The 23,919-nt window shown below is 45.2% G+C and overlaps 1 non-coding gene across 1 annotated transcript; it reads right to left on the bottom strand.

The window, feature by feature from the left end:
- Positions 1 to 23,447: 23,447 nt before the first annotated feature.
- Positions 23,448 to 23,522, bottom strand: Trnas-cga. The gene has a single exon. It is a non-coding gene; the product is annotated as a tRNA-Ser (tRNA).
- Between the last annotated feature and the right edge of the window lie 397 nt (positions 23,523 to 23,919).

Raw genomic sequence — 23,919 nt, 5'->3', positions numbered from 1 at the left:
GACCGCTTTGAAGGACACGAAGCAACCGCGTAATTGTGTGAGACAGCCGGTTTTCCCACATTATACGAGGTCTCATCAAGAAAGACAGAGATTCATCTTTTCCGCCCATGTTTATTTCTCTATTTCAATGCTTACATAATCTTTTTTCAAAGCACTTCCCTCCTACTTAAATGTACTTTTTGTAGTGTCTCTGCCAGTCCTCTAACACATGGTCCGCGACATTTTGTCAGGTCGTTGAGAATCAGCTCACTCGAGAATTGTTTCAGAGTTCTCAAGTCTAATGGCTCTGAGCACTATGGGACTTGACATCTGAGGTCATCAGTCCCCTAGAACTTAGAACTACTTAAACCTAACTAACCTAACGACATCACACACATCCATGCCCGAGGCAGGATTCGAACCTACGACCGTAGCGGTCGCGCGGTTCCAGACTGAAGCGCCTAGAACCGCTCGGCCACACCAGCTGGTTCTCAAGTCTAATGCCCTGAAGCTTTGTCTCCCGTGATAGGAACAATAAAAGAAAAAATCGCAGGGTACAAGATCGTTGCCGTTAGACGGCTGGGGGCGCACAGGTAATGTTGAACTGAGCCAGAAACAGCAGGACTGGATTTACGTCTAGAAGCCGCGCATTGTCATGATGAAGACGCCAACTAATCCGAGAAAGTTCTGGTTGTTTTCTTGTAATGTGTTGCCTCAGTTTAGCCAATACTGACGTCTAGTATGCTGCTGTAACAGCAGTGTGACGAGGGCACTGAGGTTACATAATGTTATCCGGAAAATCGGAATAGCTGTGTCGATGTTGACATCAGTCACAGCAGAGGTCGAAACACCAGGCCCACGTTTGTTATCATAGATAAGTCGGACTTCGTTGAAGTCCTTTAACCACTTAAACACCTTTCCACGAGGAATCTTCACTGTACGCTTTCCGTAGCTTTTCGTTAAATTTCAGTAGCTGTACGGATTACGCGATCACAGAACTTTTTACTGCTCCTCTGGCGTCACTTGCACTGTTTGGTATGGGAAATGCAAATGGCGTCTCCAAAACAGAGCACTGCTATCAACCTACCGACACGAGAGTGCTGCCGCCTGTGGACATTGTACATAAAAACCCGCTATTTTCAATTATTCATCGTACAGACATGAAACTATGGCGGAGGCTACAGGAAAAAAAGTCAGTGTCAGTCTTTGCTGTTCAGCCCTCGTAGACAGGACCCGTTCGAAAACATTATTCCACAGAAGTGACAAATAATTTGCCCCCATTCCTTCTACCTCCTCCCCTTAGATATTAGACAACTATTGATGGTGTAGTTTTTTCTCTCTCAAGAAAGTACTGCTCTGACATTTCTGTACACCAGAAATAAATTGTCCTTTGGCCCTAGAGTTGGTCTCTCCCCTTCCACCTTCGTCTTCCATATCTTGCTAGACATCGTCTTCTCCTCCATTAACGTGTTCCTGTCATTCTAACGTTTTTTCCTCGGTGTCTTCTTGTATAGTTTTCTTCTCTCAAATGCGTTGGTTTTCTTTTCTCTCAAAGAAAGTTCTGCACAGACATTCCCTTACAGCAGAAATGAATTGTCCTTTGGCCCTCGAGTTGGTCTCTCCCTTTCCACCTTCGTCTCCTATATCTTGCAAGACATCGTCTTCGCCGCGCGGGATTAGCCGAGCGGTTTAAGACGCTGCAGTCATGGACTGGTCCCGGCGGAGGTTCGAGTCCACACTCGGGCATGGGTGTGTGTGTCCTTAGGATAATTTAGGGTAAGTAGTGTGTAAGCTTAGGGACTGATGACCTTAGCAGTTAAGTCCTATAAGATTTCACACACATTTAAACATTTTGAACATCGTCTTCTCGCCCGTTCTCTTAACAAGTTCATGTCATTTTAACATTTTTTTTCCTCAGTGTCCTCTAGTGCTACTTCCTTAACACTTTCATATCCATCCTCTCCATTTTTGGTAGTCCTCTTCGAATTTTCAAAAAAAAAGAAAAAAAAAATATTGCTGTTGCTCACACTTCAGTCTTTTCCCTCTTCATGACGCACGTTTCTGCTGCATACACAATGGGCGTATGAAATGTCCCCTTAGAAAAATTATAAATGACTGTGCTTAAACTGACACACAATCTTTCAGCGCAACGCAATCTGACTTTCAGTAATCCCTACAAAAGAATGGCCCTGACTAACAATAACCTATACCTTTCATGAATCACTTACCTCACAAAAATCTTCATTACTCTAAGTACTGCAACACAGCGAGCGCCAATACTGCCAGCTAAATAAAAGATTTTAACTACTGATAGGCATAGTTAGCAAATGGGCGTATGAAATGTCCCCTTAGAAAAATTATAAATGACTGTGCTTAAACTGACACACAATCTTTCAGCGCAACGCAATCTGACTTTCAGTAATCCCTACAAAAGAATGGCCCTGACTAACAATAAACTATACCTTTCATGAATCAGTTACCTCACAAAAATCTTCATTACTCTAAGTACTGCAACACAGCGAGCGCCAATACTGCCAGCTAAATAAAAGATTCTAACTACTGATAGGCATAGTTAGCAAATGAAAGATTTTGATAGAGAACAAACAATGTATTTACCCTAATAGTGTTCCAAAAAAATTATATATATATATATATATATATCAGTTCATGACATCGAGTATTACAAATTTACTGTCTCTGATGGACACAAGTCCAGATCATCAGCTCTCAAAGCTCCGCCATCTCTCTCCCCAGATCCACCACTGCTGGCGGCTCTAGTGTTGGGCAGTTGGCTGTTAATAGCGCGTAGCGTTGCGCAGTTGGAGGTGAGCCGCCAGCAGTGGTGGATGTGGGAAGAGATGGCGGAGTTTTGAGAGCTGATGATCTGGACGTGTGTCCATCAGAAAGAGTAAATTTGTAATACTCGATGTCATGAACTGCTATATATATTATGACTTTTAAACACTATTATGGTAAATACATTGTTTGTTCTCTGTCAAAATCTTTCGTTTGCTAACTATCCCTATCAGTAGTTAGTGCGTTCAGTAATTAGAATCTTTTATTTAACTGGCAGTATTGGTGCTCGCTGTATTGCAGTAGTTCCAGTAACGAAGATTTTTATGAGGTAAGTGATTTGTGAAACGTATAGGTTATTGTTAGTCAGGGCCATTCTTTTGTAGGGCTTTTTGAAAGTCAGATTGCGTTGCGCTAAAAATATTGTGTGTCAGTTTAAGCACAGTCATATATAATTTTTCTAAGAGGACGTTTCATACTGCTGCATACACAATGGGCGTATAACACGTTGGGAAACTTATCTTCTCACTTTTCTCGGGGACTTCTTCGTTCTACGAAATCCTCCTCATTCTTCTCAGCTTGCCTTGCACGTACACCGGTCTAGGTTCTGGAGACAACGTGAGATTTAGGAACGCCAAGCAAAGTGCCTGTGACGCAGAGTTGTGCAGGATTTACCCTTGAAGCCGCGTGCCTGGAGGTTTTGTGTGTCACGGGGTGGGTCCCGGTGACGGGGTGACTGCCTGCTACACGTGACTCACCGGCGCAGCGACACTCGCTGGGAACGCCACCCCCGGCGCCCCAGCCTCACCGCCCCCGCCAGCTGACGGCGGCGCCGCCTCCACGTGTCCCGCCGCTGTCCCTCTGCCGTAATTAAACCTGCAGCCGACCGCCGGTCCATTCGATAAGGTCGCACACACTACGCGCTACACCCTAACGCGATTTCGCTGCAGCAGTAGCAGCCTGTTATTTTAATTTCTCGCGCTGCACCGGGGGGCGGAGATTGCAAGACGGCACGTGGGGGCGGCCCACCCCCGCTGCTGACCTTTTGTTGCGGGATTAAATCTGCCTCGGCGACCCACACCCTACCCCTCCCCCGGGTCTGGTCTCCTTGCACACGTCCCGGAATTACCATATGTAAATCACATTAGTGGCGGAGACTTTATTCCCGCCCTACCCCCACCATTTTCTCTTACGCCACCGCTACTGATGCGTTAGCGCCGTCACTGCAATTCGTCACAACTGAACTGAAACCTTACCCTCACCCAACTCTCGTTCCCTACTCACCGCATGGCGCGACGTAGAAAAACCTTGAGCCTATTTCGCTACGGCTTGCACAACGAAACCGTACGTTATCGCATTTAAACGACTCCTAGAGGTAACAATGTCCTTCGTGCGAAGATTTTGAGTTCATACTGAGAGGGAAATTTAATACAAAGACATGTGATTTGCTGATCAAGGTGAGGAAAAACTGGCCAAGGGCGAGTATGGCTAGCGCTCTGGGGGCTCTGTGAATACTTAACTTGAGAGGCACCCACTTGCCTTGCTCATACTGTGGCATCAAGCAGTCAGGCCTGCAAGATGAGTGGTCTGCCAAGCGAGTGGATTCATTCTTATTTATCGAGTAACATTAACTCTAGTACTCACACTTAAGTTACAAGTTATCCTCCTATATGATTAATACGCAACGGAAACACGCATCTGACTACCAGTAATTTACAGAACTCTGACTGTACACTACGCGCTGGCAATACCACATTTTCTTTTTGTCTTTTATTTAACGGCTTTTGTCAACACGTGGCCACCGCACTGCATATGAATGTTGCACACATTATAAATTCGGGACATTATGACAACATACAATTCGAAGGAAAAGTCCACCAGTCTTTTTCTTTTCACTATCTTATTTATTCCGATAAATTCTATAACCTAAACACACAAATTCTATAACCTACAACAATAACACATGAGAAATTCCGCCCAGTGGGCATGGCTTTACATTGGTGATTCTCTATATTATGGTCTCGTAATTATTTAACGCTACAGTGCACTTTCTGGATAGGATGGTGGATCTTTTATTATATCCCACACTTCGACTCTCACAATCATCATCACGAAACTTCCCTCCAGATCGAGCGATACAGAAGGAACAAGCATAACCCATTAATCTTTTGAAACTACCTTGCTACTCTCCCATGCAAACCACACATACCCAAATTACATGACATACATCACACTGCAATAAGAAATATAAAACACTAAATAGTCACAACACTATCACTTTCAGCTTTCCCACTTCAATTAATATTTATCCCAGTTTCACACGACACTGCCCCACTTCGTAATTCTACATTCCTACTATGAACTCTGGAAATATATGCACGTCTTCCTGCGCAATGCAAGTCAAGTGGCGTTGCTGGATAGACGGCCGACTCACCTTGCTTCTCTCTCAGAGTTTGAATCTAGCGTCACACGGAATCATATCACGCCAAGTAATATTAAGAACGTATTCATCACACACGCGAGTCCTCGACTGATACCATGGACGAGTACTTCTCTTTATCTTTTGTCTCATACACAGATTGAGACTCACACAGTACTCACCACGTGGAAGTACTCGTCTCCAATTTCAAGTCCTGCACACCCCATTTCTTAAATATTTCAACTTATGGTACACACGCTATTTCTTTAATATTTCAACTTATTGTACACACGCTAGTAATTCAGCTTAACTTAAGCACACGGAAGTATTTCAACTTATTGCTACGCGTGGTTTCATTGTGACCGTTGGTCACTTCCGAAGATTACTACAATCCCATTAATATTGCCTGCCTGACATTTAATTCTCCCCCCGAAAGTTTCTGAAATAGAGAAATTATTATTTCAAACTACTCTTAAATATTCCACATGCGTACCATGTCTCCACTCTTTCGTCATTACGGAACACAACTAAAACAGGTCTTAACAGCACAAGATCCAGCGGCAGAGTGTTGAAACATGGCCGTTCTCGAGGTCCTCTCCACCTCTGCTGAAGTGGGGGAGCACCTTGCTACCGTATTGGTCAGCAACATTTCTGGCGCTCAAAGCTCTGGTAAGTTTCATCTCTTTGGTTCCACCAAAAGTGGCCAAAGGATCGTCTCAAAGATGATCATATATTCACGTTCACTATCTGCGGTTAGCAGATGACCATACATCCATTCATTTCACAGATCTCACCAAACTGGATGTAGGGATTTATTTTGTGGGAGTGCACATGTGATCAATTACATAAATAAATTGTCATTCTTTCCCACACTGGTATCCGGCTTCGCTGTATTAATTGAAATTGAGTTATTTTACCAAAAAAAATGTGTTGTTCTGACAAAAATAATGAAGTATGTTGTACCTATTTTCAATGTCGGGCGGTACTGTACCCTTTCAAACTATGTGTACGGGAAGGGAGGTAAAGTGCCCACTGTAAGGGAAATGGAATTTTCACAAATCTATGTCTATCGACAGGAGCTTACTACCCACACTTTTTGAATATCCGTACAAAAAGTTATCACACCACATATTTGATCTAACTGAAAACGAAAATAATACAGCGTACAGGATGGTCCACTGATAGTGACCGGGCCAAATATCTCACGAAATAAGCATCAAACGAAAAAACTACAAAGAACGAAACTCGTCTAGCTTGACGGGGAAACCAGATGGCGCTATGGTTGGCCCGCTAGATGGCGCTGCCATAGGTCAAACGGATATCAACTGCGTTTTTTTAAATAGGAACCCCCATTTTTATTACATATTCGCGTAGTACGTAAAGAAATATTAATGTTTTAATTGGACCACTTTTTTCGCTTTGTGACAGATGCCGCTGTAATAGTCACAAACGTATTAAGTACGTGGTATCACGTAACATTCCGCCAGTGCGGGCGGTATTTGATTCGTGATACATTACCCGTTTTTAAATGGACCGTTTACCAATTGCGGAAAAGGTCGATATCGTGTTGATGTATGGCGATTGTGATCACAATGCCCAACGGGTGTGTGCTATGTATGCTGCTCGGTATCCTGGACGACACCATCCAAGTGGCCGGACCGTTCTCCGGATAGTTACGTTATTTAAGGAAACAGGAAGAGTTCAGCCACATGTGAAACGTCAACCACGACCTGCAACAAAAGATGATGCCCAAGTAGGTGTTTCAGCTGCTGTCGCGGCTAATCCGCACATCAGTAGCAGACAAATTGCGCGAGAATCGGTCATCTGAAAAACGTCGGTGTAGAGAATGCTAAATCAACATCGATTGCATCATTTTGAGCATTTATTGCATTAATGTGGTATTTACAGGTAATCACGCTGAAACAGCATGCGTTCTCAGAAATTATAAGTTCACAAAGATACATGTATCACATTAGAACAACCGTAATAGAATGTTCAAATGCACCTACGTTCTGTATTTTAATTTTAAAAACCTACCTGTTACCAACTGTTCGTCTAAAATTGTGAGCCATATGTTTGTGACTATTACAGCACCATCTATCACAAAGTGGAAAAAGTGAACCAACTAAAACATTCATATTTCTTTACGTACTACACGAACATGTAATAAAAATGGGGCTTCCTATTTTAAAAAAACGCAGTTGATATCCGTTTGACCTATGGCAGCGCCATCTAGCGGGCCAACCATAGCGCCATCTGGTTTCCCCCTTCAAGCTAGACAAGTTTCGTTCTTTGTAGTTTTTTCGTTTGATGCTTATTTCGTGAGATATTTGGCCCGGTCACAAGCAATGGACCACCCTGTATAGTAGCTATATGCACTTTTCTGAAAGCTTACAACTGTGAACTTTTCCCTACATATGGGGATAAAGTGGTCAGTTCCATCGTAATAGGATTTTCGGACATACTTTCTAGGCATCTTGACGACCTGGTATCTGAAACAATACCAAGCGCTTTGGGCACATCGTTCCCAATCGGATTTTTGTACAAGGACACAAATAATAGAACGGAGATTATTTAAAATAACGTTGATTAATTCAGGAGACAAAATGACAGGCGACAGCTTTTCGTGTAAAAGGAATTGGAAGTAAATTTGACCTGAAATATTATTGGTGATATTTGGAAGTAACTAACCCTTACTAGGTTAAACAACTTGGCCACTTCTTCCGAAGACTGATGTGGCCACTTCTGCCGCTCGGACACCATACAAGCACTAGAGGTTCACAGATGAAGCTATCAAGGAGAAACGAACAACAAGAAACTACATGTGTAGTCCAAAAGACTTTGCTGAAATACTGATATGGTAAAAAAGTATTACTCTAAATACAAGTGAGGTAGCAAGAATAGTATAACTTACTTACGTTAAAAATTGAAAATCAGAAAAGTAACACTAAAATATAAGGGGACAAACTTCTGTGTGAAATTCACTAACAAAAGTGATGGTGCACGTTTTTGACCATTTCTCGGTAGGCGGAAGAATTATTCAGGGCAAAAACTATGCAATGGCCACTTTTACCGTCCTGTCCACTGTACCCCACATTCCCCTGTAGACAGTTAATCGATCACGGATACCTGTGGACCAGATTTGAACCATCCGTCTCGTTTCAGTCCCGAATTACTTAAGGCTGACTGTTTTTCTGTATACACGAATGGTTCCACTAGCTGAGCACTAATTTCAACCCAGTTAAAATCTTTTGCAATAGGAATTAATCGAATCGCAAAATCTGCTTGGGCCCCACTTCCAGTTCATCGTTCAAGTCTTGCTTAATATACTGTAACACAGCTATAGCAAAACAAGTGTTCGAATGGCTTTACAAATGGCAGCTGGTACAGCCTAAACGAAAAACGTTTCATCCCATGTTTCTAGCTCAAATTATTTAGCATTGACATTTGTATAATGCCCATAACGTCGTGGTGTAAGGAATAATTCTCTGCCTAATGTTTTGTCTTCCAACGCTGGAGATATCATCAAAGGCTTTAACGACTCGAAAGCAGTTACATATTCAAACAAGCTCAGCGATCTACACTTTGCAAACATTTCAGAGGGTGTTTGCGTAAGAGCGTGATAAAATGTAACAGGACACACAGAATGCTTCACTGAACAATTTGTGGTAGGGAACCTGGAGTCAGAGAAGCCAGCTGAAGGAGATAGCAAGAATAAAATCACATTAGTTCAAATTCAAATGGCACTAAGCACTATAGGACTTAACATCAGAGGTCATCAGTCCCCTAGGCTTAGAACTACTTAAACCTAACTAACCTAGGGACATCACACATACCCATGCCCGAGGCAGGATTCGAACCTGCGACCGTAGCAGGCGCTCGGTTCCAGACTGTAGCGCCTAGAAGCGCTCTGCCACAGCGGCCGGCTATCACATTAGTTACTTTTTTATTGACATTAGGTTTAGTTAACTGCTAATACCGTCATTGACACACTGAACCTACCATTTGTACTGTATGTTACAAAATGTGCTGAAACTGACGGCCATCAACCTCAATGCAAGCATGACATCGGTGAACAAGATTCTGACGGTCCGTGACGAATATCCCTGGTGTGTTTCGAATCACATCACAGGCAGCTACAATTCTGGCAACTAACTCCACCTCCGTATCCACTGGGGTCTCGTACACAAGTGACTTTAGCTATCCCTATAGGAAATAATGAAGGGGATTCAGTTCAACTGACCTCGTAGGCGATGCAGTAGGACCTGCCCTTCCAATACAGGGACCAGGAAATACGTTACTGAGATGGTTGTGGACATCCACACTGAAGTGAGGCGGTGCACCGATTTGTTGTATCCACATCCTCTTACGAACAGCCAAGGGTACGTTCCCCAACGAACGTCAAGTACAGGTGGCCATTCAGACGGCCAGTTAGAAAATGTGGCCCATTGAGATATTCGGCTACAATGCTGGCCGAGATATTCACAGCAAAATGTACTTGATGTTGTGACTACTATAGCATGATGGTTCTCCTCACCCCAAGCATGGCTGTCCCTGCTGTTCGAAATACGATCACGATCACGATCACGATCAAATGAGCCCTGGTCAGTAAATAGCACGATTTGGAGGAAATGTGGTCGATCAATCCATTGTGGGAGCAACTACTGACACAAATCAACCTTTGGTGCAAAGTCAGCGAATAGCAGTGCGTGGACTCGTTGTGAGTGGTGTGGGTGTAATTGTTGTCCGTGGAGTACCAGCCACACGCTAGTATGTGCAGCGTCCATTTCATGTGCAGAACTACGAGTACTCGTAGTGGGTGTTTCCAGAATGAGATTTTCACTCTGCAGCGGAGTGTGCGATGATATGAAACTTCCTGACAGATTAAAACTGTGTGCCGGACCGAGCCTCGAACTCGCTTTTGCAGGACAATGATGATGTAAAAAAGTAATCAGCACTCCGAATTCAATTTTATTGCTTTTGTTGCAATGGCACGTAACACACAAAAGATCACTTCACAATACAAAACACACTTGAAAACATCTTTTTCACTGTTAAAGTACACATTTTATAAACTGGCTACAATATGCATCTTTCCAACATGACGTCCAAGACTTGACCTTCTGAAGGTCCGACTCTCTAACAACTAATTACCACTTAAGCGCCCAAAAATTACGAGTTAGAAGTACGTGAAAGATCACAGTGACAAAAGAGAGAATTCACGTAAGAATAATATCGTTGCAATATAAACATATCGAGGTATCAAAGTACCTCTACATTAATGAAATCAAATCTGAATGTTATCTCAGAAATATGTTAACTATTTTACAGAAACACAGTAGAATATTGCTGGGATCGACAGGTTGAGTTGAGGTGCCGTAATGGTTACGTAATGCAAGTACCATTACAACGTCAGTCACGATTTCCAACTCTGCAGTTTTTTGGATTCGAGTCCTGTCGACGCGCGTCGGCTGTGACCTGCGAACGCCCGCAGGTCCTGGAGTGGACGCCCCGCAGGATGCGCCTGTGTGCGTACGCGGGGGCACCTGGGTTCGAGCCCTGTGGCCGCAGCCCGCATGGCGCGGCCGAAAAGCTGCCGCCGGCGGTGGGTTTGAAGTGGCGGGCCGCCCGCATCGGCCGCCCGCCGAGGGTGGAAAACCCTCCGCCACTCACTCCACGCCGCACCGCCGCCACCACAGACAGCGCCGCCCCGATCGGTCACAGTTCGGCCGGGTTGCTCTGCGGTCATAGGCGCGCTGCGTGCACGCAGACCGCAGTGCTCATACGCGCGTGCGGTCGGTGCGTGCAGAACCGCCGAGTTAAAACTGCAGCTTCCTGCGTCTGTGCCCCGTCCTGTACATCAACCAACCCCTACGATGGGTCATCGCAAACTTTTATTAACCACTTCTAAAAAAAAGTGCCTCTCAGAAATAATATTGGCCTGAACATGATACCCTGAGGAACAACTATGTCAATGTATTTTGGCTCCGCTAAGTGTTACGGTAAACATACCCAACAGATATACCGGGTGATCAAAAAGTCAGTATAAATTTGAAAAGTGACTAAATCACGGAATAATGTAGATGGAGAGGTACAAATTGACACACATGCTTGGAATGACATGGGGTTTTATTAGAACCAAAAAAATGCAGACGTTCAGAAAATGTCCGATAGATGGCGCTTCATCTGATCAGAATAGCAATAATTAGCATTACAATGTAAGACAAAGCAAAGATGATGTTTTTTACAGGAAATGCTAAAAAAAAAAACAAGGTTCAAATGGCTCTGAGCACTATGGGACTCAACTGCTGTGGTCATCAGTCCCCTAGAACGTAGAACTACTTAAACCTAACTAACCAAAGGACGTCACACACACCCATGCCCGAGGCAGGATTCGAACCTTCGACCGTAGCAGCAGCGCGGCTCCGGACTGGAGCGCCTAGAACCGCACGGCCACCGCGGCCGGCGGAAATGCTCAATATGTCCACCAACATTCCTCGACAATAGCTGTAGTCGAGGAATAATGTTGTGAACATCACTGTAAAGCATGTCCGGAGTTACGGTGAGGCGTTGGCGTCGAATGTTGTCTTTCAGCATCCCTAGAGATGTCGGTCGATCACGATACATTTGCGACTTTAGGGAACCCCAAAGCCAATAATCGCACGGACTGAGGTCTGGGGACCTGGGAGGCCAAGCATGACGAAAGTGGCGGCTGAGCACACGATCATCACCAAACGAGGCGCGCGAGAGATCTTTCACGCGTCTAGCAATAAGGGGTGATTTTCTGGTTCTAATAAAACCCCATGTCATTTCAAGCATTTGTGTGCCAATATTTACCTTTGTATCTACATTATTCCGTGGTTTATTAAGTTTTCAAATTTATACTGACTTTTTGATCACTCGGTACTTTAATGCGACACATTTTTCCCCACGACGTGTGATATTGTGGAGACGCGCCAGGATATCCGTGTTGATAACGACAGATTGGCGACGGAGTTCGGTGTGCTGGCCAGCCTCAACGTGATTTCTAGGCGGTTTCCCGCATCGCACTAGCTCAATAACCGTCTGTCATTCAAGTCCAACCTCGCTTAATGATTCGCAAACGTTCAGAAAATTTAAGCTCATTTTCAGGTATGTAAGTCGACAGGTCGGGATGGGATCCCATGTCGGTTGTACGAAGTGTACCTTCCGGCTTGCATTTATCGCGTATCTCTCGCCCAGCACAAAGCCCCAAGTGACTGGAAAAAAGCGCAAGTGACTCCTGTATACAGGCTATTTCCGTAACAGCGTGTAAAAATGTAACGGGACGTAGAACAATTTCAGCTAGGGAAGATGGGGTTGAAGCACCCAGCTTAAGGGTATATGGAAGTAAACATCTCTACTGATTTGTAGCGCGTTACTGTTTTTCCAGTTTATTTATAACTAACATGCGTACAAGTTTACAAGCACTGTGCTCTTTATTTGCATTCACATTCTTTATTTCTGCAAGGAAACAAGGAGGACGAGCCTTATTCCTAGGAAGTATCTCCTCGTCGCTGGACTGGAAGGGGACGTCCTATTGCATGGCCTGCGACGTCACCTGACCTGAATCCCCTTGCCTGTTTCCGATGAGAATATCTGAGTCATTTGCGTATTAGACCCCGGTGCATGCGGAGATGCAGTTAGTTGCCAGAATTGTAACTGCCTCAGATGTGATTCGAGACAAACCTGGGATGAAACTTCCTGGCAGATTAAAACTGTGTGCCGGATCGAGACTCGAACTCGGGACCTTTGCCTTTCGCGGGCAAGTGCTCTACCAACTGAGCTACCCAAGCACGACTCACGCCCCGTCCTTACAGCCTTACTTCTTCCAGTACCTCGTCTCCTATCTTCCAGTCTTTACAGAAGCTCTCCTGCGAACCATGCAGAACTAGCACTCCTGAAAGAATGGATATTGCGGAGACATGACTTAGCCACAGCCTGGGGGATGTTTCCAGAATGAGATTCTCACTCTGCAGCGTAGTGTGCGCTGATATGAAACTGGTAAAGGTCCCGAGTTCGAGTCGCGGTCCGGCACACAATTTTAATCTGCCAGGAAGTTTCATATCAGCACACACTCCGCTGCAGAGTGAAAATCTCATTCTACAAACCTGGGATATTTGCAGGGTGCCCGCTACGGTCGCAGGTTCGAATCCTGCCTCGGGCATGGATGTTTGTGATGTCCTTAGGTTAGTTAGGTTTAACTAGTTCTAAGTTCTAGGGGACTAATGACCTCAGCAGTTGAGTCCCATAGTGCTCAGAGCCATTTGAACCATTTTTTTGCAGGGTGCGTCAGAATCTTGTTCGCCAGTGGGCGCTGTCATACTTGCATTGAGGTTAATGGCCGTCAGTTTCAGCACGTTTTGCAAGATACGGTACTTTCATTGTGTCAGTGATGGTATTTGCAGTTAACTGTAGCTAACGGCCGGCCGCGGTGGCCGACTGGTTCTAAGCGCTTCCGTCCAGAACCTTGCGACTGCTGCGATCGCAGGTTCGAATCCTGTCTCGGGCATTGATGTGTGTGAAGTCCTTAGGTTAGTTAGGTTTAAGTAGTTCTGAGTCCTAGGGGACTGATGACCTCAGCAGATAAGTCCCATAGTGCTTAGAGCCATCTGAACAATTTTGTAGCTAATGTAAACAAAAATGCACACAGTAATGTGATTATAATCCTGTTACCTCCAGGCTTCTCTGCATCCTGTTTCCCTATCTCGAATTGTTCAGCGGAACATCCTCTATGTCCTGTTAAATATTTCCACGCTCTTATGAAAGCACCATGTATGATCGTGAAACAGAGATTTCGGGACCAATTTTAAACAGTAAGACATTTCTGGGGCAGACGTGGTCTCTGGCCACAATTTATTGTATACGAACTGTAGATTAAAACTGGAGAAACTGTGAAAGGGTAGGAATTTAAGGAAATGCAACCTGGATACAATGATAGAATCGAAGGTTGTGGAGTGTTTCAGAGGGAGCATTAGGGAACGACTGAAAAGATCAGTGGAAAGGAATACAGTAGAAAAAGAATCCGTAGCTTTGAGAGATGAAATAGTGAAGGTAGCAGAGGATCAAGTAGGTAAAAAGACGAGGGCTAATAGGAATCCGCCGGTAGCACAACAGATATCGAACTTAATCGATGAAAAGAGAAAATATAAAAATGCAATAAATGAGGCAGGTGAAGGAAACAAAAAAGTCTGAAAATCAGATTGACAGGAAGTGTAGAATGACTAAGCAGGAATGGCTAGGGGATAACGATTAAGAAGCGTGAATCACTAGGGGAAAGACAGATGCTGCCTACAGCAAAATTAAAGAGACCTTTCGAGAAAAGAGAAACATCTGTATGAATATCAACAGCTCATATGGAAAACCAGTCCTAAGCAAAGAAGGGAAAGCATAAGGGTAGAAGGAGTACGTGGAGGGTCTATACAACGGAGCTGTATTTGTGAGCAATATTATGGAAATGGACGAGGACGTAAATGATACTGCGTGAAGAATTTGGCAATGAAATACTTAAGTTGAAACAAGGCCCCGGTAGAACTACTGACAGCCTTGGGAGAGCGATCCATGGCAAAACTCTTCCGTCTGGTGAGCAAGATGTGTGAGACAGGCGAAATACCCTCAGACTGCAAGAAGAATATAATAATTCCAATTCCAAAGAAAGCAGATTGTAACAGGTGTGAAAATTACCGAACTATCAGTGTGTGTGTTTTTGCGTGTGTGTGCGTGTGCGTTTGTCCTTAGCATTATTTAAGTTAAGTAGTGTGTAAGCTTAGGGACTGATGACCTTAGCAGTTACGTCCATTAAGATTTCACACAAATTTGAACATATCAACTCATCACTCCCGTCAAATGTGTCCATAATGTCATGACGGAAGCGAATTTGAATGCTCGGTAGTGCGAAGCAGTAAATATTCTCCAAGAGGAGGTAAAGTTTTGAGTTCCGCATTAGGATGACCTCTGTTTTTCACCTGCTAAACTAAGGTTGTCACAAGGAATGAAAAAAGTAGTGTCTGTGTGTGTGTGTGTGTGTGTGGTGTGCACGTGTGTGTGTGTTTCCACAAACGAACCACCTAATTTCAGTTTCTAATAAATATGTAACGTGTTCCTATCAGGATGACCAAACTGTAAATCCCATCCCTCCCCCACCTGTGTTTGTAGATAGAGAGAGGAGGGGGGGGGGTGAGAGAGAGAGAGGGAGAGAGAGAGAGAGAGATAGAGGGGGGGAGGGAGGGAGGGAGGGAGATAGTCTGTGTCAATATGTGAACGTTTTTACAACTGAGCTACATATAATTTCATTTCCTATGGAAACTGTAACATAGTCCTGTCAGGGTCGCCAATCTGCAAATATGATACACATATCTATTTGGATAGCTAACCTGTCATTAATGTCATCACTGAATCAAAATTTAAGGGATGGGAAGAAGGAAGAGTACATGTTCTCTAATCAAGGAAGATGTGATATGGAGTTGGCAATTAGGACGACCTCCACCTCCTCCACTCTGCCATCACGTGGGGTGGTGCAGCGACGGCGACGGCGGGCGGCGGCAGAGAGCGCGCTGCCGGCCATCGCTCTTGCCGTCGACCCACGTGTCCGGCGCAGTCGCCGGCGCCGTCGATGTCGTCGTCACGTGGGACGCGCGCGGCCCTCTCGGCATGCCAAATGACCATCCGGAAACGAATGGCGGCGGAAACAGAAGGCGGCCAAAATAAATAAACAGTGTCCGGCGCAGGCGGCGGCCGAATGGGATTCCGGACGGCTGCGACAAATCGGCATTCCTGGGACGAGGACTCCCCCTCACTCCTTCCTGCTGCCTTCAGACCCTTAAGCCCTTCGCCGCGTTTCTAAGGGACGCGGACAGACGAAGAGCTGCACACGATTGCCTTAACGCGAGCGCAAAAACCTCACAGGTCGGATATCTAGCAGCGTCTGACACGTTTAGAGGGCCGCAGTTCGCTAGAGATAATGATGTACACTCTATGAGGTGCGAGGGTCTCCCATCACATACAAAGACGTTTTATTTTTAACGTTAGTTTTGTATCCCGCCTGGAAAACGATGCGTGGATCTGCTCCTGCAAACTGAAGGGTAGGCCGAAAGAAGAAAGCGAGTGGGGGCAGGAGGGGACAAGCACTTCGGTACTGCGATTAAGATATTAGAGGTTTACTATGGGCAAAAACAAGTTAATAAATGGTTACATAACTTTGCGTACATCCCGTCATGAGTAGCACAAGGTGTCAATAGCAAGTCAACACACACTGTAGTTTAAGCGATGTTCCAGGCCGTCTGCTCTCGATGAACTGTGAAGAATCTACAGTGGTGCTCATAGAGCTGAACAGTGCCTGCTAGAGGGCGCTGTCGTTGTCTGTCGTCGTGCCAACTTAACAGGCAGCTACGCCGTGGCATCCTAGCTATCGATACCACAGTTAGCATAGGTGCTCGGGGGTGGAGTATAAGCAGGTATGAAGTGTCAATGACATGGAAGTGTTTTTTTTTTGTGTTTTTTTTAGGTATGGTGAGCTAACAGTGGGAATTGTGTTTGAATAGGCCACGATTATAGGATCCCACAAGTTCATACCTCTCTCGCAAAAGTGTTATAATTATCTGCTCCGCTGTAAGGATCGTGTCGTATCGTGTACACACCGAATGACCATTAAACCTACCATCGCTCTGGCTGGCCCTGAAAACTGACAGACATCGCGGAACTCTGAAGGGCAGTGCTCGAAACCATTCCGGAGATGCAGTGTAGCACTTCAAAGAACTGTCCCTCGACCAACAATACCGTATTCAGTCATCCATTAGCGTCATTTACAGAGTTGCGAGGTGTAGAGTTTTGGACTGCAAGGGAGAGGATGTTGTTATGAGGGGCCGGTGCCTCATTCTACTAGGTGATCAAAAAGTCAGTATAAATTTGAAAACTTAATAAACCACCGAATAATACAGATAGAGAGGTAAAAATTGACACACATGCTTGGAATGACATGGGGGTTTTATTAGAACCAAAAAAAGAAAGTTCACAAAATGTCCAACAGATGGCGCTGGACAGTGACTGCGCATGACAATCGTGTTACAGAATCGTATCATCCCCAGCTGCTGGGACGTACGATGTTTATGCAGGATGGCTCTTCAGCCCATATTGCTAGACGCGTGAAAGATCTCTTGCGCGCGTCGTTTGGTGATGATCGTGTGCTCAGCCGCCACTTTCGTCATGCTTGGCCTCCCAGGTCCCCAGACCTCAGTCCGTGTGATTATTGGCTTTGGGGTTACCTGAAGTCGCAAGTGTATCGTGATCAACCGACATCTCTAGGGATGCTGAAAGACAACATCCGACGCCAATGCCTCACCATAATTCTGGACATGCTTTACGGTGCTGTTCACAACATTATTCCTCGACTACAGCTATTGTTGTGGAATGATGGTGGACATATTGAGCATTTCCAGTAAAGAATGTCATCTTTGCTTTGTCTTACTTTGTTATGCCAATTATTGCTATTCTGATCAGATGAAGCGCCATCTGTCGGACATTTTTTGAACGTCTGTATTTTTTTGGTTCTAATAAAACCCCATGTCATTCCAAGCACGTGTGTCAATTTGTACCTCTCTATCTACATTATTCCCTGATTTATTCGGTTTTCAAATTTATACTGACCTTTTGATCACCCGGTACAATGCACACGTGGATTCATACGTTTCTTTATTTACATGAACTGGAAGTTCTACTTAAATAGAGTCCATGTTTTGTGTTACAAGCTCACCAGTAATAGTTGTCTTGCAGACTGATGTAAATTACTAGTCCCGCTATAGTCACTAATCTAGTCGTAGTCCGTGATGAACTAAACCCACTCTGCGAGCAGACTGACTAACTGTCGCGTCTGTAGTTTCCTGCGAGCGTATCACCATGGGAGCTAGACGCTAAATCCAGTAATGCGGTGGCTCGTCCAACTCGAAGTTCTCGCGCTGGAAAACAAGCTGGAAATTCTTTGCAGATAAGGGAACTCGATGGGATAAAAGACGTATACTTCTGATAAAAATAATGTCGTGTGACGAGGGCCTCCCGTCGGGTAGACCGCTCGCCTGGTGCAAGTCTTTCGATTTGACGCCGCTTCGGCGACTTGCGCGTCGATGGGGATGAAATGATGATGATGATTAGGACAACACAACACCCAGTCCCTGAACGGAGAAAACCTCCGACCCAGCCGGGAATCGAACCCGTGCCCTTTGGATTGACATTCTGTCGCGCTGACCACTCAGCTACCGGGGGGCGGACTATACTTCTGATGAAATAACTGAGATGAAACACGAGGTAGGATAAAACCACTGTCGAACCCTAAGAGGCAACAACACATTGAATGTAAGTTGGGCAATCCTGCAGTTAAGTGCCACGAGAAACTAAGTCCCGTCCCGAAGGCAGAGTAACTCAGGTCCAGCGGCCGAGGCAACTGTCGAACGAATCTCCCCAGCAGCACCAGCGGCCCTGATAACATGGGCTCGTCTGAGGCAATCCCCCGCGATCACGCGCGTCTCCAGAGTGCTGTCGTCGTTCCAGAACACTCTGTCGTAGCTGGTCACGTAGCTCCAGCGTCTCTTGACACAAAAACGAAACCTCTCCTGCTTCCCAGCGCCCTGGCTGACGTTAGGTTACTTTCTTACATGTTCGTCCTATGCAATCTTATGCATTTCTACTCACATCCGCGACCCATTCGCGGCAAAACGGCAACTGGATGACTGAGTGAATGACAGAGTGAGTGAGGCCGTCCAGTGAGCGCCGGTGGCCTAAATACATGCTGTCGACAGGGCGTTGGCGGTTCACTGCTTGTCAGTGTGTCTCTGGCCTCTCTCGTGATGGGCGCGTTCCATCCAGCGCCCACTAATCTATCTTCGATTCATCTTTGCCGACCGGTATACCGGCGACATCTTACACCAGGCCACGAGCTACCTTCATGCACAGACTACGGCTGCGTTCACAATACCACCGAAACGATCGCTAGACGCCTTCACCAGACCTCACCCCATTGCATTGGCCAAACCTTACTCACAGTGCATCCAACACCCTTCGTCAGTTCTTCCCGGTATCAGGGAAGTAGGATGAGGTTAGAATCTGTTCTATCAAGGAGATTAGAGTCTACTTTATCAATGCGGTTGGAACCTAGTCTGACCCCGTTGGACGGGATGTATGCCACGACGCTTCTAGGCATATAGACGCCAACAGCATGTGGATGAGTTGTACCTGTCTCGTAAAGAACGTGGCGAAATACTGTACACTGTTTGCTAACTTACTGGAATAACCAGACAAGTTTTACAACTATGTGATATAAAGAGAGAAACGCTGTATTATGTACTCGAGATGATTCATGGTGCCAGAAACTGTTTTATAATAATTAATGTACAAAAAATAGTTAAATTTTACAGGTGAAAGACCAAATTTTTTTCTTCAAAACCATAAGAGGTATTATGTTCATTTTATTTGTAAATTGAGGCATATATGTTATATATATATGCAGTAAAAATTTCATTGTTTTATCACTTATAGTTCTTTTGAGAAGTGTACCTATTCAAAGGGTAAAATAGCATTAGCAGAATAGGGATAAAAATTGCCTTCCGTCTCCCCTTAAAACCTTTGCCATCAGTTCATTGTTGGGAACAGGGTACTGCCTACGCACAACGATGCCTCATACAAGGCATGAGGCTTTCTTGATAAACAGCGCTCGGTATTTTCGTAAATATGATCCGACCATGCAACTCCCCAGATCTCCCCCTCGCAATATGATGAATACACGAGGCACAACTCACAGGGGGGGGGGGGGAGGGGGGGGGGGAGTCTAGCGGAGACCTTTTGTTACAAATTGCCCCGAGCTCAGAACTGACCACAGCGCCTGGTGAGGACATGCAGATTGATGTCCAGCGAGGTTTAATTCGCGAAAACAATTTCTTCCCTCTGCCGTCCGCCGCCGAGATTTACCCCCCTCTGATCCCCCGTGGTGGGATCCGCTGCAACACCAGCGAGGAGCTGTGGTTCATACTGCCAGGCCGAGGGGAACACGTTCTGTTCTCGAGACTCATTTGTCTGCCGGGTCGCCTGCATTCGTCTCGCCCCACTCGCACCTTCTACAGTCTCGCAGTACGACTGGGACGAACGGAAACTTCGTCACTGACGCGAAAGACGTCATCTGCGTGTCATTTCGAAACGAGAAGTCACGACAACCGCAGAGCACGTTTTTCTCGCGTGTTGACATCTTTACATAACAGTTAAAACCGTGATGATGAAACTATGATTTCGAAATGTGCACTGACGACTACTGAAAAGACACTAGAAGGATTTGTTTTCTTGTTCTTTTTCCGTCAGCTTCGGTCAACTGTGACCCCGTAAAACATTTACCGTAACTGTTTAATCGTATAAGGTTGTTCTTCCTATCTTCCCAGTACTTTCTCATTCTCGTCTGTGCTGTTGTTACTGTTCCTGGATGGAAGTTTTACGGATCTGCCTCATGAAGTAAAAAGGAAATCCCTGAAGAGAAGACGACGTTCTTTTCACGAGACACTAATGCGGAAATTTAGAGGACCATCATTTGAGGCCGACTGCAGAACGATTCTACCGCCGCCAAGGAACATTATGTGTAATGATCACGAGATAATATAAGAGAAATGGAGACCTGTACAGAAGCTAAACTCTGAAGTTTGCCGATATCATTGTAGTTATGTCAGACTTGGAAAGCAGTTAAACGGAATGGATATAAGACGAACATAACATAAGCAAAAGGAGGACCATGTGGTCGAATTAAATTAAGTGATGCTGAAGGAATTAGATTAGGAAATGAGTCCCAAAAAGTAGTAAATGACTTTTGCTATTTGGAAAGCAAAATAATTTATGATGGTCGAAGTAGAGAGGATATGAACTGTAGCCTGTCAATGGCAAGAAAAGCGTTTCTGAAGAAGAGAAATTTGTTAACATCGAGTATAGGGTAACTGTCAGGAAGTCGTTTCTGAAAGTATTTATATGGCGTGCAGCCCTGTAAGGAAGTGAAACATTCACGATAAACAGTGTAAGCGACCGCTACGGTCGCAGGCTCGAATCCTGCCTCGGGCATGGATGTGTGTGATGTCCTTAGGTTAGTTAGGTTTAAGTAGTTCTAAGTTCTAGGGGACTGATGACCTTAGAAGTTAAGTCCCATAGTGCTCAGAGCCATTTGAGCCATTTGAAACAGTATAGTCAAGAGGAGAATAGAAGCGTTTGAAATTCGGCGCTGTAGAATAATGCTGTAGATTAGGTGATTAGATCGCGTAAGTAATGAGGAAGTACTGAATAGAATTGGTGAAAAGAGAAATTTGTGGTACAATCTCATTAAAAGAAGGGATCGGTTCGTAGGGCACATTCTGAGGCATCAAGGGATCACCAGTTTAGTATTGGAGGGAAGCATGCAGGGTAAAAACCGTAGAGGGAGACCAAGATATGAATACAGTAACCGTATTCAGAAGGATGATGGTTGCTGTAATTACTCGAAGATGAAGAGGCTTGCACAGAATAGAGTAGCACGGAGAGCTGCATCAAGCCAGTCTCAGGACTGAAGACAACAACAACAACAACAGAGGCTAATAGCCGTTGTTACCTGTCTCTGTTTGGGGGTGTAAAAGGAAAGGTTCAAATGGTTCAAATGGCTCTGAGCACTATGGGACTTAACTTCTAAGGTCATCATTCCCCTAGAACTTAGAACCACTTAAACCTAACTAACCTAAGGACATCACAAACACCCATGCCCGAGGCAGGATTCGAACCTGCGACCGTAGCAGTCGCGTGGTTCCAGACTGAGCGCCTAGAACCGCTAGACCACCGCGGCCGGCAAAAGGAAAGGAAATGAAAAACATTTGACACGGTGCACCACTGCAGACTGTTAACGAAGGTAGGAGTATAGTCAATAGGTTCTCAGATCTGCTAGTAGTTCGAAGGCTTCTTAAGTAATAGAATTCAGTATGTTGTTGTCGACGGCGAGTGTTCATCATCAGAGACAAAGGTATGGCTCCGAGTTGTCCAGGAAGTTAAGAGAAATCAGGGTCCCGTACGGAGGCATACACACAATCTTTTTTCCCTCGGTCTATCTGCTAGTGGAACAGGGAAGGAAATGACTAGTAGTGGGTACAAGGTACCCTCCGCCATGCACCGTACGATGGTTTCCGGAGTATGCATGTAGATTTAGACTCTTCCATGTTTCTCCTGTTCTTCGTGACACCCTTGATATTTTTTGTGACTTTGTCTCTTTTAAATTTCTTCTACAATTATATTACTCTCTGTTAAATCTGTCTTGGTATCTTCGACCTACTGATTTCTGTTCTTCTTGTTGCAGAAATATTGAAAAATTATTTTCGTTAGTCTGTTCAGATATGGTTCAAATGGCTCTGAGCAGTACGGGACTTAACATCTGAGGTCATCAGTCCCCTAGAACTGAGAACTACTAAAGGCTGACTAACCTAAGGACAGCACACACATCCATGCCCGAGGCAGTATTTAAACCTACGACCGTAGCGGTCGCGCGGTTCCAGACTGAAGCGCTTAGAACCGATCGGCCACAACGGCCGGCGTTAATCCGTCACTCTCCACTCTCTTCATATGTTCAAAGAAAGTGAGCCGCCTCGTGGCTGACAGTTTGAGAATTTATTGACAGAGTTCTTTATCTGCTTCTTAATTGGAAGTTGACATTTTCGTCCGTAGTGTGTCCCAGAATTTTTTCAAAGGGTCTCTTTTCAACCAGTTCCCCTCTAATTTTTTTGCAGTATTTTAACTGTCTCGGTTTACCAAGACCAGCCACTGTCGTAACCCATGTGGGTCGTAGCATACGTACTTTAAACCTGTCGAATAGGAGATGGGGTGTGAGTTGATGTGATCTGTCTCTGGGACGCGAGCCGCTATGTGCAGGGGGAGAGGTGGCTACGCAATGAAGGTGAGATTTCTCCCAATCTATGTGGTTGGAGAGGGAACAGAGTGTCGCGCTAAGGAGGAGTGATAATAAGCAAATGAGGCACTGTATCAGTTTCTGGTCTGCTTTTTAATGGTTCCACCGTGTTCACATGAACATGCGGAAGAGCAACAGCACTGCATTAGCAGCAGAGCGACTTACGATACACAGACGAAGCTTCTAACGTAACGTCGCATTGCAGAGGGTTCACTCTACCACTGCTAATCATTTGCTTTTCTGTCTGCAAATACAGCGAGGGAAAAACGACTGTCTATGAAACTTCCTGGCAGATTGAAACTGTGTCCCGGACCGAGACTCGAACTCGGGACCTTTGCCTTTCGCGGGCAAGTGCTCTACCAACTGAGCTACCCAAGCACGACTCACGCCTCGTCCTCATAGCTTTAATTCCGCCTGTACCTCGTCTCCTACCTTCCAAACTTCCAGAATGTTTAATCTGCCAGGAAGTTTCATATCAGCGCACACTCCGCTGCGGAGTGAAAATCTCATTCTGGTAACATCCCCCAGGCTGTGGCTAAGCCATGTCTCCGCAATATCCTTTCTTTCAGGAGTGCTAGTTCTGCAAGGTTCGCAGGAGAGCTTCTGTTAAGTTTGGAAGGTACGAGACGAGGTACTGGTGGAAGTAAAGCTGTGAGGACGGGGCGTCAGTCGTGCTTGGGTTGGTCCCGAGTTGGAGTCCCGGTCAGGCACACAGTTTTAATCTGGCAGGAAATTTCATATGAGAGCACACTCCGCTGCAGAGTGAAAATCTCAT

The sequence above is a fragment of the Schistocerca americana genome, chromosome 10 (assembly GCF_021461395.2).
Source record: "Schistocerca americana isolate TAMUIC-IGC-003095 chromosome 10, iqSchAmer2.1, whole genome shotgun sequence".
NCBI lineage: Eukaryota > Metazoa > Arthropoda > Insecta > Orthoptera > Acrididae > Schistocerca > Schistocerca americana.
This window is presented reverse-complemented; position numbering and strand designations above follow the sequence as displayed.